We start from the raw sequence: 17,226 nt of genomic DNA, 5'->3' as shown, positions 1-17,226 counted from the left end.
TTCGTTTTTTTTTTTTAGTAAAGTGATAAATAAAATGCCTGAAATTTATATTTCAAATAAATTAATTATTGAAAAATAAAGTACCAATAAAATATAATAAATATAGATAAATTAATTTTTATTAAAACTTAACTTCTACCTTAATTATAAAAATTAATTTAAAGATAATAAATCTATATCTACTAGGATTTTATTAGTATTTTTTTTAAATTAATCTATTCAAAATATAAATTTTTAGGGACTTATTTTTTATTTTACTTTTCTTTTTTAAAGCCAGCACGAAAATCAGTATGGTTCTCGCAGTGGTGGAGGTAGTACATGAGAAGGGAATTGAAGCAATACTCTCCCTTCCCAATTAATAACTTTTACAAATTAAGTCTTTAATTTTTTAATTTAGTCTCCTTAATTTTTTTCATCTTATATTTTTTTATGTTGATATCTTACAAACAATGTTTCTAGCTCCGTTTCTCCATTCACGACAATCTAACCATAATATATTTTTTTAATTTTCATTCGCTGTTACCAAATGCTTCATCTATAACTACTATATATGTAATTAAAGGAGGTTCCATGGCATAGATTGCAAAAAGTATCTATACATATAGATATTATTTGGCATCATTTTTATGCCAACACTTGGCATTATGAAATTTGTGCAATTCTTAAATGAAATAAGATAACTGACATGGATCAGAAAATATAATAATTTGTTTTGTAATTAAGTTTTAATTATAGAATTAATTTTTCTTATTGAACCACCAACTTAAACTATATATCAGTTACAACTTCGTTCTTAATATTTTTGTAACCCAATGGCAACGGTTTTTTTTTTTTATTTTTTAAAAATACAATTATATGTATATTTCTTTTCACTTTAATTATAATATATATATTTTTTTTTATCTTTTTCAGATTTTTGATTTGTTTTCAAAATTTATCCCATACAAATATTAAAATTAATTTAAAATTAAACTTCTTGTAGGATTCATTTTTGTTGTTATTGCTGTTGTAACTTTAGCCAATGCAAAAATAGTTCTCAATAGAAGTAATAATAGATTCACAAGTTAAATAAATAACACAACTAGAAAATGGATTAATACAGACAGATTTACAGACGGATTTAGTCTTTATTACAGACGGATTTTTGGTTACCGACAAAATTACCGACGGATTTTGTCCCTCTGTAAAAGTCCCGTCAGAAATTATTTACCGACGAATTTTTTTCCATCGGAAAATTACAGACGGATTTTTACCAGTTACCGACGGATTTTCCCTCGGTAAATTTTCTATCCATTTCCCAAAGGCGACGAACTTTCCGACGGATTTTTCGTCTGTAATTACAGACGGATTTTCCGACAGATTTTCCGTCTGTAATTACAAATGAATTTTTCGACAGATTTTCTGTCTGTAATTTAAACTTTGGAAAATCATCTTACACTCTAATTACAGACAAAAAATCCGTCTGTAAATCCGTCAATAAGATAAAATAGAATTTTTTATTTTTCTAATTACAAAATAAACTTATTTTCATACAAAATAAATATAAATTTAATAAATACAAATTTTTATTGATGGTATAAATAGAAAAACACACCAGTGAGTACAAAACGCTTTCTTTATAATAAGAAGCAATTATTTCTATACAATAATACAATCTAAATACATTAGATGACAAATAACTACTAGTGGACTCATCAAGATTCAATATCCTAATTTATGGATAGTTTCATTCTTTCTTGAACTTCTTAGTGATGATGGCAATATACTTGCTTCTTGAGATTCTTGGTCTATCAAAATTATTCCCTGCTTCCCACTTTCTGAGTAGAGGATGTCTACCTTACTATATCCGATCTACACTGCATTTATTAGAAAAAAGAACCAAAAAGAAATTGTTACCACTGCAGTTACTTTTGATTAAATTTCAAGTATCTGCCTGCAACAATTTGGAATTCTTCCATAGATTTCTCAGGGTTAGTTCTTTTTAAAGATCATGGATGCTGCCAAATAGCAATAGCAGATTTGGAACATGTAATGCACACAATGCAATAAATCAGAACAAGTCTAAAAGCAAGTGATTCAGATTCAATTCAGTGACTGGATACTTTATACAAGTCTTTGATCAATTAAGCAATCAAGAACTGTCATTAAGTTGAGGAAGAGAAGAGGCCTCAATTCACAATAATTATATGAACATGAAAATGCAATGTCTGAAGAGAAAACAACATAAATGAATCAATTAAATAAAAAAAAGAAAACAGTAAGAATTGAAGTAGAAGATGATGATGGAGAAAGAAAAATACCTCTTCCCTATGTGTTGCTCTCTCAACAGCATCAAGGTTCCTTCTTGAAGAAGCATTCTTCCTTGCCACCACACAATCCACAGAAGCAGAAGCATAATCTGATGCGAATCCAATTCCAGGGCCACATAATAAACCACTATTTTATAGTTTATATTGTGTTTAATTGTGTGGTTTTGTCGTGATCCTTACCCACTTATTTATCAATTTAGCATGCATTTAGATTTCCTTCCTGAATTTATTACATGTTTGAAAATTGCTTCCTAGAGACTTTAATTATTTAATTTTAATTCTCCTTTATTCCATTCGATGCCGTAATCTGTGTGTCAAGTGTTTCAGGCTTTATAGGGCATGAATGAGACGGAGATTGGAGAGGAAGCTAGCAAAAATGGAAGGAACACAAGAATTTAAGGAGATAACCAGCGAAAAGTGACGCGGTCGCATGGCTCACGCGACCGCGCGAAGGAGCGCAAATCGCAGTGACGCGGCCGCATGGCTTGCGCGGCTGTGCGGATTGGAAAGCACAAGCAACGCGGTAACGTGGACGACGCGAACGCGTGAAGAGGAAAAGTGCAAGCGACGCGTCCGCATGGACGACGCGATCGCGGGACATGCGCGATCTGCATAATCTGCAGAATCCGAAACCAGCGATTTTGGACCCTATTTCGCCCCAGTTTTCGGCCCGGAACAGCAGACTAGAGTCAGAGAATATGCAGAAACAAGGGAGACACATTCATTGAGTAGTTTGAGATCTAGTTTTTCACTCTCTTAGGTTTTTCTCTCTAGTTTTTAGAATTTTAATTTTCAATTGGTCTTAGCATTGGAACATTGAGAAGAGTTATTTCCTCATCAAGACTTCATCATTCTAGTTTGTTCTCTTAACTTGGTTTTATTCTTCCATGTTCTTTGTTATGTTCAATTTTGTCATTCAGATACTTCTATGATTAATTAATGCAAGGATTATTTCTTTTTAATTTAATTTCAATTCCAATAATCATGTCTTCTTTTAATTCCCTTTCATGTGCCATGGATTCTTTATTTACAATACGTGAGTAGTTTCATTACTTGATGGGGAGTTGATTAAAACGAACTCTTGAGTTGGAAGGATTGAAGGAAAAATTTGTAATTGGGTTAAATGTTGGATTGCTATCCTGTCACCGACGCCAATCCCTTTGAACTAAGTGGGTTGCAACTTGTGAACAGATCTGGCATTCCCACTTGTTTGACTTTCCCTTACCTAGTAAGGGATAACCAAACAGAACAACTATTAATTATAAATTAATCTTACAATCACACCATCAATGATAGAGATTCTAACCAATCAATTCCCACTCAAGGCTTTTATTTATATTATTTAAAATTTCTCAATTTAAATTCCAATTTACTTAGCTCAACTTCTTGGAATATCTGATTAATAAAACAGCACACTTTTCTGCAACTCGTTGGGAGACGACCTGGGACTTAAAACTCCCAGTAATTTTAATTTAAACTTTCTGTGACATATTTCTAAATTGATAGGCAGATTTTCGGTGAGTTAAGAACTATACTTGCAACGTAACCATTTAAATAAATTTTTAATTCACCAGCTTCTGCACTCCATCAATTTTTGGCGCCGTTGCCGGGGAGTTGCAATAGAGTGCTAATTTTATTAATTAGAATTTATTTACTTGCACTTTATTTAATTTTGCTACTATGAGCTGCATGTTTCTTCCGTCAAATGACACGTTCACTTCTGATCCGCGCTTGCTAATATTCGTTCCTGAAATTGAAAGAACAAGTTCACGAATAAGGCGAGAACAGCGTAGGTTAGTCCGCTCTGAGGGCGGATCTGAAAGTGAATCTGAGGAAGAAACCAGCCCCCGTTCTACTGATTCGGTTGTTTTACATGCAGAAAACATGGCAGCTAGAAGAGTTACCATTCAGGAGGAAGGATCTCCTGATTTTACAATGCAACAGTTTCAAGCGCATCATCCAGCGGTAGCTACGGATTTTGAAATAAAGACTGCACTGCTAAATTTGATGCCCAAGTTTCATGGCCTACCTGCTCAAGAGCCTATCAAGCACTTGAGAGATTTCCAGGCAGCATGTTCTACTGTCAGGCGTGATGGCACTGATGAAACTTCAATTCTGCTGAAAGTTTTTTCGTTCTCTCTTGAGAGAAAAGCAAGAGAGTGGTACTACACTCAACCTCTAGCAAATGTATCCAACTGGGATACACTCAAAAAGGAGTTTCTGGAGAAATTCTTTCCATCTGAAGTTACTGATAAACTGAGGAAGGATATCTCTACAATTGTTCAGGATGACAATGAGACTCTCTTTGAATACTGGAGCGCTTCAATAAGCTTCTGGAAGCATGCCCCCACCACATGATTGACAAGATCGTGCTACCCAGCTATGTCACACAAGGTATGAGGCCCCAAGATAAGACCACATTGGAAAGTGCCAACAATGGGTCTATGAAGAAGTACAAGACCACCGATGAAGCTTGGCAATTGATCAGTGATTTAGCTGAATCTACTCGGAACCACAGACAGAAGCAAGGCCGTTCAAGGGCCGTTGTAGAAGTATCTTCTGGCATAGAGACTGCTGCTCTAAATTGAAGCATCTGTGAAATGACCAACCTGCTGAAGCAAATGCAGTTAAATCAACAAGCTCAGCAAACTCAACCGCAGCAAAACCAACAACTAGTTCTACAAAGAATTTACGGAATTTGTGTTGATTACAGCCATTACACTGATGAATGCCCGCAGCTCCAACAAGAAGACAACATGGTGGCATCCACTCATAACTTCTATGACCGCCCTAACCAAGGGTACAATCAAAGTGGAAATAATAACCATGGATGGCAGGATAGTTCAAACCAGAATTGGAGGGACAACAATAATAGGGGAGGCAGAGATAATCAGGGAAATCAGAGGTGGAATAATTACAACAACAGGCAGCAAAATTAACCTTACCGAGCACCTCACCTGAGGCAAAACCAAGGACCACCGAACAATCAGCAGCAAACCTCTCAATTTACTCATTCTTCTGTATCTTCTAATGAAGATTTATTACAAGCTTTTGATAAAAGACAACTGGCCATGGAAAATACCATCGTGAACAGTATTAACGCCAGTCTGAATGGTTTCACCTCTACTCTGCAAGCTTTTATGACACAACTTGGTTCAGCACAAAATTCCAGTAACCAACCTTCAAGCACCACTGGAATCCCCTCTCAACCATTACCCAATCCAAAGGGAGGCATTAATGCCATCACCCTGAGGTCCGGAACCACACTGCAGGAGAGGAATCAGGAGGAACCAAGCTCACCAGAATACGCCTCAGTTGAAGAGGTGGTAGAAATCGAAGATGTTGAAGAGGAAGAGGATATACAGGATATAGCTGACGAAGAGATAGCTCAACCACAGGAAGAAGCACAAAAAAGTGCAGGCACCACAGAAAACACTACTCACATTCCATTTCCACAACTTGCAAGGAAGCCTAGGAAGTAGCTGGAACCTGATCCTAAAATGGTAGAAATATTCAAAAAGGTTAAGGTAACTGTTGCCCTTTTTGATGTTATTCAGCAGGTACCTAAATATGCAAAGTTTCTAAAAGACTTATGTATCCATAAAGACAAAATTAATGAATTAGAAACTATTCCTTTAGGTAGTTCTATATCTGCTTTAATGGGAGGATTACCTGAAAAATGTAGTGATCCAGGTCCTTGCATAGTTAGTTGTACTATTGGTGGTGTAGTAATTTATGATTGCATGTGTGATTTAGGAGCATGTGTCAGTATAATGCCTTTGTCTATATATGATGTTTTAAGGCTCCCTCCCTTAAAAAGGTCGGCAGCTCGTTTTGTGTTAGCAGATAAAAGCATTATTACAGTGGCTGGAGTTGCTGAAGATGTTTTGGTGAACATTAAAGGACTCACATTTTCCACTGATTTTTATATCTTGGAGATGCCTCATAATGATTCAGATAAGCCATCATCAATCCTACTTGGAAGACCATTCCTGAAGACATCAAAATTCAAATTGGATGCTTTTTCAGGGACATACTCCTTTGAAATAGATGGCCGCATAGTAATCTTCAATCTGAATGGAGTCATTGACAACCCCCCAGAAGATCGTTCTATCTTTCAGTGTGATGTCATAGACGAAAGTGTGGCTGAAGTTCAAAAGGAAGAGTTTGAAGAGAGGCACACTGGACAAGGTCCAAGTGTGGGGACCCTCTTAACTGACAATGAGGACACTTCACCATTTTCACAAGCCCCAGATAACCCAGAGCCTGCCCATGATCAAAAGTTAGAATTGAAACCTCTCCCTCCACATCTCAAATATGCTTACCTTGAGGATGAGCAGAAGCTTTCGGTTATTATTGCAAGAGAACTGACTTCTCAACAAGAAGAACAGCTACTTGATGTGCTGAGGAAGCATAAGAAGGCAATTGGGTGGAGTTTGACAGACATAGTGGGAATCAACCCTCAAATATGCGAGCACAGAATATTTTTAGAAGAGGGAGCAAGACCTGTCCGTCAACCACAAAGAAGATTGAATCCTACCATCTTGGAAGTTGTCAAAAAGGAAGTGACCAGACTATTGGAGGCCGGTATCATATATCCCATTTCAGACAGTGAATGGGTAAGCCCAATACAAGTGGTGCCCAAGAAGTCCGGAGTCACTACCGTGAAGAATGAGCATGGAGAGCTCATAGCAACTAGAGTTCAGAATGCTTGGAGAGTCTACATTGATTACAGGCATCTCAACCAAGCTACTCGTAAGGATCACTACCCACTTCCATTCATTGAGCTGGATCGCCTGTCAGGTAAATCACATTATTTCTTTTTAGATGGTTACACAGGTTATTTCCAGATTCATATAGCTCATGAGGATCAGGAAAAGACTACTTTTACATGTCCTTTGGGGACCTACGCTTATAAGAGAATGCCCTTTGGCTTGGGCAATGCACCAGCTACTTTCCAAAGGTGCATGATGAGTCTTTTCTCTGATCTTATTGAGGACTGTATGAAAGTTTTTATGGATGATTTTAGCGTTTATGGTGATTCTTTTAACCTTTGCTTAGATGGATTATCTAGAGTATTAGATAGATGTATTAATACAAACCTTGTATTGAATTTTGAAAAATGCCACTTTATGGTAAAGCAAGGGATTGTATTGGGACATGTGATGTCTAATAATGGCATTTCTGTAGACCCAGCAAAGGTGAATGTTATTTCTAGTTTACCTTACCCCTCTTCTTTGAGGGAAGTCCGTTCGTTCCTTGGCCATGCAGGTTTCTACGGGAGATTTATTAAGGACTTTAGTAAGGTGGCACTTCCCTTATCCAGATTACTACAAAAGGATATTGAGTTCGAGTTCAGTGAGGATTGCAAACAAGCATTTGATAAGCTAAAGACTGCTCTAACTCAAGCTCCAATTGTGTGAGGACCCGACTGGAGCCAACCATTTGAAATCATGTGCGATGCTTCCAACCATACAGTAGGAGCAGCGCTGGCTCAGCGTGAAGGTAAGAATCCTTTTGTTATTGCCTATGCGTCTAAGACTTTAGACACTGCCTAGTCCAATTATACTACTACTGAGAAAGAGCTACTTGCTATTGTTTTTGCTCTGGATAAATTCCGGGCTTATTTACTTGGTACTAGAGTAGTAGTGTATTCGGACCATGCAGCTCTAAAGTATCTATTGGCTAAAAAGGAATCCAAACCAAGACTTATACATTGGATACTGCTGTTACAAGAATTTGATTTAGAAATCAAGGATAGGAGTGGTAATCAAAATTTAGTAGCAGACCACTTGAGTCGCCTTGAACATATTAAGAATGATTCTACTCCTATAGATGATAATTTTCCTGTTGACAACCTGCAAGCAGTATCTGAGGTAGTCCCTTGGTATGCACCTGTTGCTAATTATTTAGTTAGCTGCACATTTCCTCCACATTTTTCTAAACATCAAAGAGACAAGCTGAAAAGCGAGTCTAAATATTATACATGGGATGACCCATATTTATGGAGATGTGGCGCTGACCAGATAATTAGACGTTGTGTACCTCAATCAGAATTTCAGTCCATTTTAGAGGCCTGTCACTCATCTGAAAGTGGAGGACATTTTGGCCCCCAACGAACAGCTAGAAAGATCTTAGACTGTGGATTCTGGTGGCCTACTCTTTTTAGAGATGCTGCTAAGTTTTGTAAATCTTGTCACCCATGCCAGAAATTTGGTAACATATCCAAGAGGGATGAGATGCCTCAACAATATATGCTTTTCTGTGAAATTTTCGATGTTTGGGGCATTGACTTCATGGGTCCATTTCCAAATTCTAGTGGATATTTTTATATATTGTTAGCTGTAGATTATGTTTCCAAATGGCTGGAAGTAATTCCTACCCGCACTGATGATGCTAACACTGTTGTTTACTTTGTGAGAAACCATATTATATGCCGCTTTGGATCACCATGAGCGATATTGAGCGATCAAGGCACCCATTTTTGTAACAGGAGACTAACAGGATTGATGAAGAAGCATGGGATAATCCATAAAGTTGCAACAGCTTACCATCCCCAAACTAATGGGCAAGCCGAGGTGTCAAACAGAGAAATTAAACGTATCTTGTAAAAGATAGTAAAGCCTCACAAAAAAGACTGGAGCACCAGACTACAAGATGCACTGTGGGCATATAGAACAGCATACAAGACACCCATTGGGATGAGTCCCTACCGCTTAGTCTATGGAAAAGCTTGTCATCTCCCAGTTGAAATCGAACACAGATCCTTCTGGGCAGTTAAAGAGTGCAACATGGGGATTGAGAATGCTGGAGCTGAAAGAAAGTTGCAACTGCAGGAACTGGAGAACCTTCTCCTAGAAGCTTATGAGAACTCCAGAATATACAAGGAAAAGATGAAAGCTGTGCATGATCAAAACATCAAGAAGAGAGAGTTCCAACCTGGAGATTTTGTTCTCCTTTACAAATCTCGACTGAGGCTCATGCCCGGTAAGTTGAGATCAAAATGGGAAGGTCCATACAGAATAGAGAAGGCTGAACCGTACGGAGTTTATCACCTAAGCCATCCTTCAAGTTCTGAACTTATTAAGGTTAATGGACACCGCCTGAAGCTATACCATGGTGAGAAGGTGCAGAAAAGCAAGGAGCTTGAGATCTTCCGCCTGGAAGATCCCCACATAGCAACAGATTGAGCTAGTGGAGCGTCCAACTTACGGACGTTAAAGCAAAGTGCTTGGTGGGAGACAACCCACCACGGTATGATCGTTCTTTTCTTCACTTTTAGTTTTTCTTCTTTAAATAACTCTTCTCTTTATTAGTGCTTTCGTGCTCTTTCAATTACATGTCTTTATCTTTCCTTAAAAATTTTTTTTTTTCGCCGCGCGACGCGATCGCACCAGCGACGCGTCCGCGTGGCAGGGGGAGTAAAGAAAAATAAAAATGAACAGAAAGTTACGCAGGAGCAGCGCTGGAGTCGTGCCAAAGGCACACATTATTCCACGCGACCGCGTCGCATGGAAATCATGGCCTCCCACGCGACCGCGTGCTCCACGCGGCCGCGTGCCTTGCATTTTCAACGTCAAAGGGTGCACAATGCTATATTGTGCGAGAATGGTGCTAGAAGCACAATCCTTGTCACGCGACCGCATCGCCGACGCGGCCGCGTCAATTAATTTCTGATGCACACTCACGCGATCGCATGACCCACGCGATCGCGTCACCTTAATTTGGCAATTGAATTATATTGAACAGAGAGTTGTGCTGGAGCGAGTGTGCACTCACGCCAGCAGCACAACATAGGTCATGCGACCGCGTGACAGACGCGATCGCGTCCCCTTTCCTGATGCGTACTCATGCGAACGTATGCCTTCCGCGGCCGCGTCGCATGCGCCGCACAACTCAACTTCAATTGCCAAATTATCTTATCTTTCTTTCCTCCAAATCCTAATTTTTCTTTTCCCTCCTTCCTTCTTCTTTCCCCTTTCCCTTTCTACCTCACCTTTCACTCTCTATCTCTCTCACCACCATTAACAAGGTTTTACCTTCTTCTTCATTCTTCTCTTTTCTATCATTCTTATTATATTATGTATATATATTATTATTTTCTTTTTCTTTTTCTTTTTCTTTTCAAATCTTTATTTTTCCTTCTTCTTCTTTTCCTTTTACATGGTGTTAGAAACCTTTTGAGTCATCATTCCTCATTATATGCTTGTGGATTATTGCAAATTGTTTGACAATTATTTTTCTCCTATTTAAGGGATCACTTGCATGTTCAATTTCATACTTTTTATATCTTGTTTAACATGCATGCCATGTGTTTGTGAAAAAGCCCATATAGCACTATGCACTTTTCTACATTACTTTACTCTACACTGCAATGCTTGCTTTTCACAAATTCCCTTTCATATTTTATTAATTAAATTTAATTGTCAATACAAACATGATAGTTAGTTTGTTACAAATGGTAACCTAACTTGGACATTGAATGTTTGATATATGCTACTCATGCCTTTTCCTGCATGCCAATAAACCTCTTGCATTCCATTGTCCTACATGCACTTGCTATATTTCCATTGATGAGCTTTTCACATGTAATCCGGACCATGTGTTAATGCCATTTATCTTTATTGTGCATTGACTATCACTTACAATACCCTCTTCCTTGCTCTATCTCTTTGAATTTAATTTCCTTTCTCTTTCCTTCTTTCAGGATGGCCACCAAGAAAGGAAAAGAGAAAGCTACTTCCAAACCACCAGCAAGAAGAGGAACTAAAAGAGCATTAGTGGCAGAGCTTTCCTCAACCGCAGTCAAGCCCTCAACAAAAAGAGTTAAGAGGATAATAAAGGTTGACGACAAGGAGAAAGCCTTTCCAGCAAAGGACACTGCGCGATTTTCCAATCGCTACTGTGAGCAGATGTTCCCTATCCTAGCAGAAAGGAACTATAACAATGAATACCTTCTTATCCTCCCGTCCAATATTGCCACCTTTGTTGAGCCGCAAATTGAGCGAAGACAATGGGGTTTCCTACGGAGACAGCCAAGAAGCAAGTCCCCATCACAGAAGAGGCCATTCAGCAAGTTCTGAGTCTTCCCCCTATTCCAGCAGGAATGGACGCTTTTTAAGAAGCCACCCTTCAGCGCCAAAGATACCAATTTGACTGGGACTCCGTTCTCGGAGTCATCGCTTTACCTGGCAGCCGTTGGATCTACGGATACCACCGCACCCGCCCTAAGGGAATCTTGGCTTCCGCACTTACCTTGGAGGCTCACGTATGGGCACAGATCATGTCCCATTACGTCTTTCCAAGCACTCATGAGTCCTCCTTCATTGCGGACATGGCTGTTCTACTATGGTGCATCCTTACAGACCAACCTCTGGATCTCTCAAGACACATCCGGCATGCTATGGAGCATGTACAAATCGCGGGCAACTTACCTTTCCCCGCCTTGGTCTCAAATCTTGTCTCAGCAGCCGGAGTCTCCTGCAGAGCTGGGGACACCAAAGCCATGCTTCCACGGGATGATCAATATGTCCCTAACGGGAAATACCTCAGACTTTCAGCAGCCACTACAAGCCAGCCTACTGAGCCGGTTGAAGATATTCCTTCTTCAACACCACAAGCATCTACCACTGAGAAATTGCTCCAGCAGATACTTGAAAAGTTGGATCGGAATGAACAGAAAGCAAAGATGAGAGAGCGCCGTAACGAGCGCCGATTCAAACACCTCAAGGAGCTACTCAAGGGACGCTTCAGAGACTCAGACACCCCGAACTCCACTTCTTTTACCAGCGCCGGGAGCCATGATGATTCCGACTGTGGAGATACTGCCACCAGCCCACCCCTGTTCCTGACAGATGGCACCGAGGATGGTGCAAAGCCTTAAGTGTGGGGAGGTCGGTCAGTACCTGACTTCCAGAGGTAAATTCTCTTCTCTGACACCAATAATTAGGATATTTTAGTTAGATTTTTCTTTCTTTTATAGAATAGAATAAATTGCATAGGTTAGGATAGTTGCATGCATGTTCTACTTGATTGAAAAGACAATAAGTTTCTTTTAAAAATCTATCTTTGGAACAAAATTTTACTAATTTTTCAAAATTTTTATGATAAATCTGCTTGAGTTGTATTTGGAACATGATGTTTGAGCTAAAGAACACACAACCTGTGAAAGATTTGAGCCTTTATGTATGGTTACATTATTTAACCATAATTATTTTATTCTTGTGTGTTTACTTCTCTATGATTGTAATCTATATTTTGTTTTATCTTATATGTCCAATATTTATTATATTTACATGCTTGCACATGATTGAGGCCATTATTTGTTTAAACTCACTTATCCAAATCAAGCCTACCCTTTTCAATTACCCTTGTTAACCACTTTGAGCCTTTAAAATCCCATTTGTTCTATATTTTACCACATTACTAACCTTAAGCTGAAAAACAATTGCATATCCCAAATTGAATCTTTGGTTAGCTTAAGATAGAATTGTGTGTGCTAGTTAAGTATGGGAAATTGTGGGAACAAAAGTTGTTAAGGGAATGTGTCATGAAAATTTAAAGGAAATTTAGATACCCACTCATGTGAAAATATAAGAATGAAAAATCTATGTGCATTGATAAGCTTTATTTATTCAAAAAAAATCATTAAATAAGGGGACAAAATTACCCCAATGTTAAATTCAGAATTCAAAGATCAATGCACATATGATAGAATTAAAATACAAGGTTGAAACATGAGTATGGGTTGAAAAAGGGAATTATGGGTAGCTAGGCATGAATTTAAAAGTATATAGAATATATGTATATTAGGTGAGAGCTTAGGTTAATTAAAGATTCAATTTATAAAGCTCACTTAGCCATATGTATATCCTTACCTGCACCTTGGCCCCATTACAACCCTGAAAAGACCTCATGATGTTTGTATTGGTATATTAACTGTTGTTGATTGGTTAGGAGAAAAACAAAAGTTAGAAAGCATGACTAGAGAAGAATAGAGTGATTACCCTATACACTAGAGATTAGAGCGTACATACATTATCAGTGAGGGTTCAATGCTTGAATTTTCATGTTTCCAGCCTTCATAAGCTATCTTCTTGCACTTTTATCGGTTTTATTATATGATGATAGAATTAGTGGAATTTGATTTGTAATTGTTTTGAAGGGCTTATTTACTTTTGATCAAGTGGATAATAATCATATAGTTGCATTTATTTATATATATAGGATTGCATTGCATTTCATGAGTTTCTGCATGTTCATACTTATTTCCTTGTCTCCTTCAATTTAGCATGAGGACATGCTAATGTTTAAGTGTGGGGAGGTTGATAAATCACTATTTTATAGTTTATATTGTGTTTAATTGTGTGGTTTGTCGTGATCCTTACCCACTTATTCATCAATTTAGCATGCATTTAGATTTCCTTCCTGAATTTATTACATGTTTGAAAATTGCTTCCTAGAGACTTTAATTATTTAATTTTAATTCTCCTTTATTCCATTCGATGCCGCAATCTGTGTGTCAAGTGTTTCAGGCTTTATAGGGCATGAATGAGACGGAGATTGGAGAGGAAGCTAGCAAAAATGGAAGGAACACAAGAATTTGAGAAGATAACCAGCGAAAAGTGACGTGGTCGCATGGCTCACGCGACCGCGCGAAGGAGCGCAAATCGCAGTGACGCGGCCGCATGGCTTGCGCGGCTGCGCGGATTGGAAAGCACAAGCAACGCGGTAGCGTGGACGACGCGAACGCGTGAAGAGGAAAAGTGCAAGCGACGCGTCCGCATGGACGACGCGATCGCGTGACATGCGCGATCTGCATAATCTGTAGAATCCGAAACCAGCGATTTTGGACCCTATTTCGGCCCAGTTTTCGGCCCGAAACAGCAGACTAGAGTCAGAGAATATGCAGAAACAAGGGAGACACATTCATTGAGTAGTTTGAGATCTAGTTTTTCACTCTCTTAGGTTTTTCTCTCTAGTTTTTAGAATTTTAATTTTCAATTGGTCTTAGCATTGGAACATTGAGAAGAGTTATTTCCTCATTAAGACTTCATCATTCTAGTTTGTTCTCTTAACTTGGTTTTATTCTTCCATATTCTTTGTTATATTCAATTTTGTCATTCAGATACTTCTATGATTAATTAATGCAAGGATTATTTCTTTTTAATTTAATTTCAATTCCAATAATCATGTCTTCTTTTAATTCCCTTTCATGTGCCATGGATTCTTTATTTACAATGCGTGAGTAGTTTCATTACTTGATGGGGAGTTGATTAAAAGAAACTCTTGAGTTGGAAGGATTGAAGGAAAAATTTGTAATTGGGTTAAATGTTGGATTGCTATCCTGTCACCGACGCCAATCCCTTTGAACTAAGTTGGTTGCAACTTGTGAACAGATCTGGCATTCCCACTTGTTTGACTTTCCCTTACCTAGTAAGGGATAACCAAACAGAACAACTATTAATTATAAATTAATCTTACAATCACACCATCAATGATAGAGATTCTAACCAATCAATTCCCACTCAAGGCTTTTATTTATATTATTTAAAATTCCTTAATTTAAATTCCAATTTACTTAGCTCAATTTCTTGGAATATCTGATTAATAAAATAGCACACTTTTCTGCAACTCGTTGGGAGACGACATGGGACTTAAAACTCCCAGTAATTTTAATTTAAACTTTCTGTGACATATTTCTAAATTGATAGGCAGATTTTTGGTGAGTTAAGAACTATACTTGCAACGTAACCATTTAAATAAATTTTTAATTCACCAGCTTCTGCACTCCATCACCACACCATACATCCTGAAAAGAAGAAGAAGAAGAAGAAGAAGAAGAAGAAGAAGAAGCATGTTTATGGTGACATGTTATGCTGCTTTTTTCAGTGTTCCTCCTTCTGCACTTCTTGTTCTTCCTAGTGTTCTTCCAATCAGCAGAGGATCGAATCACAGCAGGAACTGAGAGGTTTCATTAGAGAAAGAGGAGAGGATGAGAGAGGATATGGTGGATTTGCAGCTTGTGGTTTGGATCATGGGAAAATAATGTTGAATCATTATGAACAAAGAAATAATGTTGAATCATTAAAAAGAACTAACCATTCCATGATCTTTTAGCCACTCTCCTAAAGGTCTATTAGTATTCTGAGGATCATAGGGTTCACCATAAAAGAAGTCCGGAACAACCACATAGTAACCAGAAGCTTCAATCTTGTCTGCAAGCTTCCTAAACAACAAAAGATGAACAATGTTATTTAGGACAGGAACACATTGAGACGAAAACAGAGATAATTGACAATAAGAGCAGATTGAATCAGATTAGCCTCCTACTTCTATTGGTGGTAAAATTTATCAAAACATTCAGAAATTTCAAGTGAAAGATAGCGAGGCTTTAATCTTAGCAAGTAACCTAAAACAAGAACCTTCCTTTCTTGTCAATTTTTGTTCTGTCAACTGTCAAACAAAAACACATTCAAATAATTAGTATAAAGCAACAAAATTTGGTTTAATGAGGAGAAATAAGCTACAAGACATGTCCTGAATATTAGATTAAATTACCTTATCCATTAAACTCCAAGGAAGTAGTAGTAGTAGTAGTAACAATAAACAAACATAATTCCTGCTTTCACTTGTCAAATATCTTGTAGCTCGCTCTCCATCCAAAAAAGCCTGGGATGTTCAGCATGTCATCAGTATACACTCTAATTTGAAAACAAAATTATTTCTTATAAATTAGACTCATCCCAAAGATATTGATGGGTCAACACATTCTCTTAACCTTTAGGCTTCCTTTTGTACAAAAGATAATAGAAAATGAAGGTACGAAAGAGGGATACACTGCATTTTTCTGGTGTATCTAGAAAAGAAATAAGTGCTTTATAATTGTGGCACATGAATCATAGAAGCCATCGGGTACACATTTTAAATTAAATTTTGCATGAGTATAGTTTCATTGCCCTCCAAACTTTAAAAGATATAATTCAAAGCACAAAAAGTGACAAGAAGCAGCAAGATAGTCACAATCAATTTGAAGTCAAAGTATTACCTTTGATTTTCTTGATCAGTTGTTCTTCTATACAAGGAAAGGTATTTTGAAATCTTTGAAACTTTGAAAATTCTGCTAACACAACATTTTATAAATCATAACCATCACACTGAAAAGAAAAACAGGCCTTCAATAATGTCATTATAACAATCATGCCATCACCAGTTAAATACCAAGTCCGAAATTTTACCTGTAAGTAATATGCATGCTCCCAAACATCTATGCCAAGCAATGGAACCAATCTTGGTCCCTTCGTAACCAGTGGGTCCTGCAAAACATAGGGATATGCATGGATAACAGCAGCTCAAAATAATGAGAAAGTGAAAAAAATTAAAAAGAAAAATGTGTGGAACTATGACAAACATCTTCTCTAATATACACTTTTCACCATAGCAATCAGTAAGTAATATCAGCATTTGCAGAATATGTAGTAGAAACCCAAGATTAACTAAGAAAGTTAGAAGGGACAGATTACCTGATTCACAGTGATTTCAACTACAAGCTTCTTAAACTCCTTGTCTAGACCGAGCCACTGGCAAAGCAGTACTGGCAAATACCACTTAGCAAGCTGCTAATTGAATTCATGCCTCTTTCACCAGCTAATGTGATAATCAACAAGAACAATGTGAAACCAGATGAGCATAGAATATGACTGATTTCATGGAAAATAGAATAGAATAAACATACCTTGGGTATGGCACCAGGTTGGATTTTGTTAAGAGCACTGCAATACCTGCTCTTTAAGCTCAGAAATATATAGTCTCTCTCATTCATTTCTTTTAGACAAATAATTTAGTGCAAGTATATGCTTTAAATAAAATGAAAAAATATGGCAGCAATTGAACGATTCTTTATTGAAACTTTACAAAC

Source organism: Arachis stenosperma, chromosome 10 (assembly GCF_014773155.1).
Source record: "Arachis stenosperma cultivar V10309 chromosome 10, arast.V10309.gnm1.PFL2, whole genome shotgun sequence".
NCBI classification, from domain to species: Eukaryota; Viridiplantae; Streptophyta; class Magnoliopsida; order Fabales; family Fabaceae; genus Arachis; species Arachis stenosperma.
Note: the sequence above shows the minus strand (reverse complement) of the source record.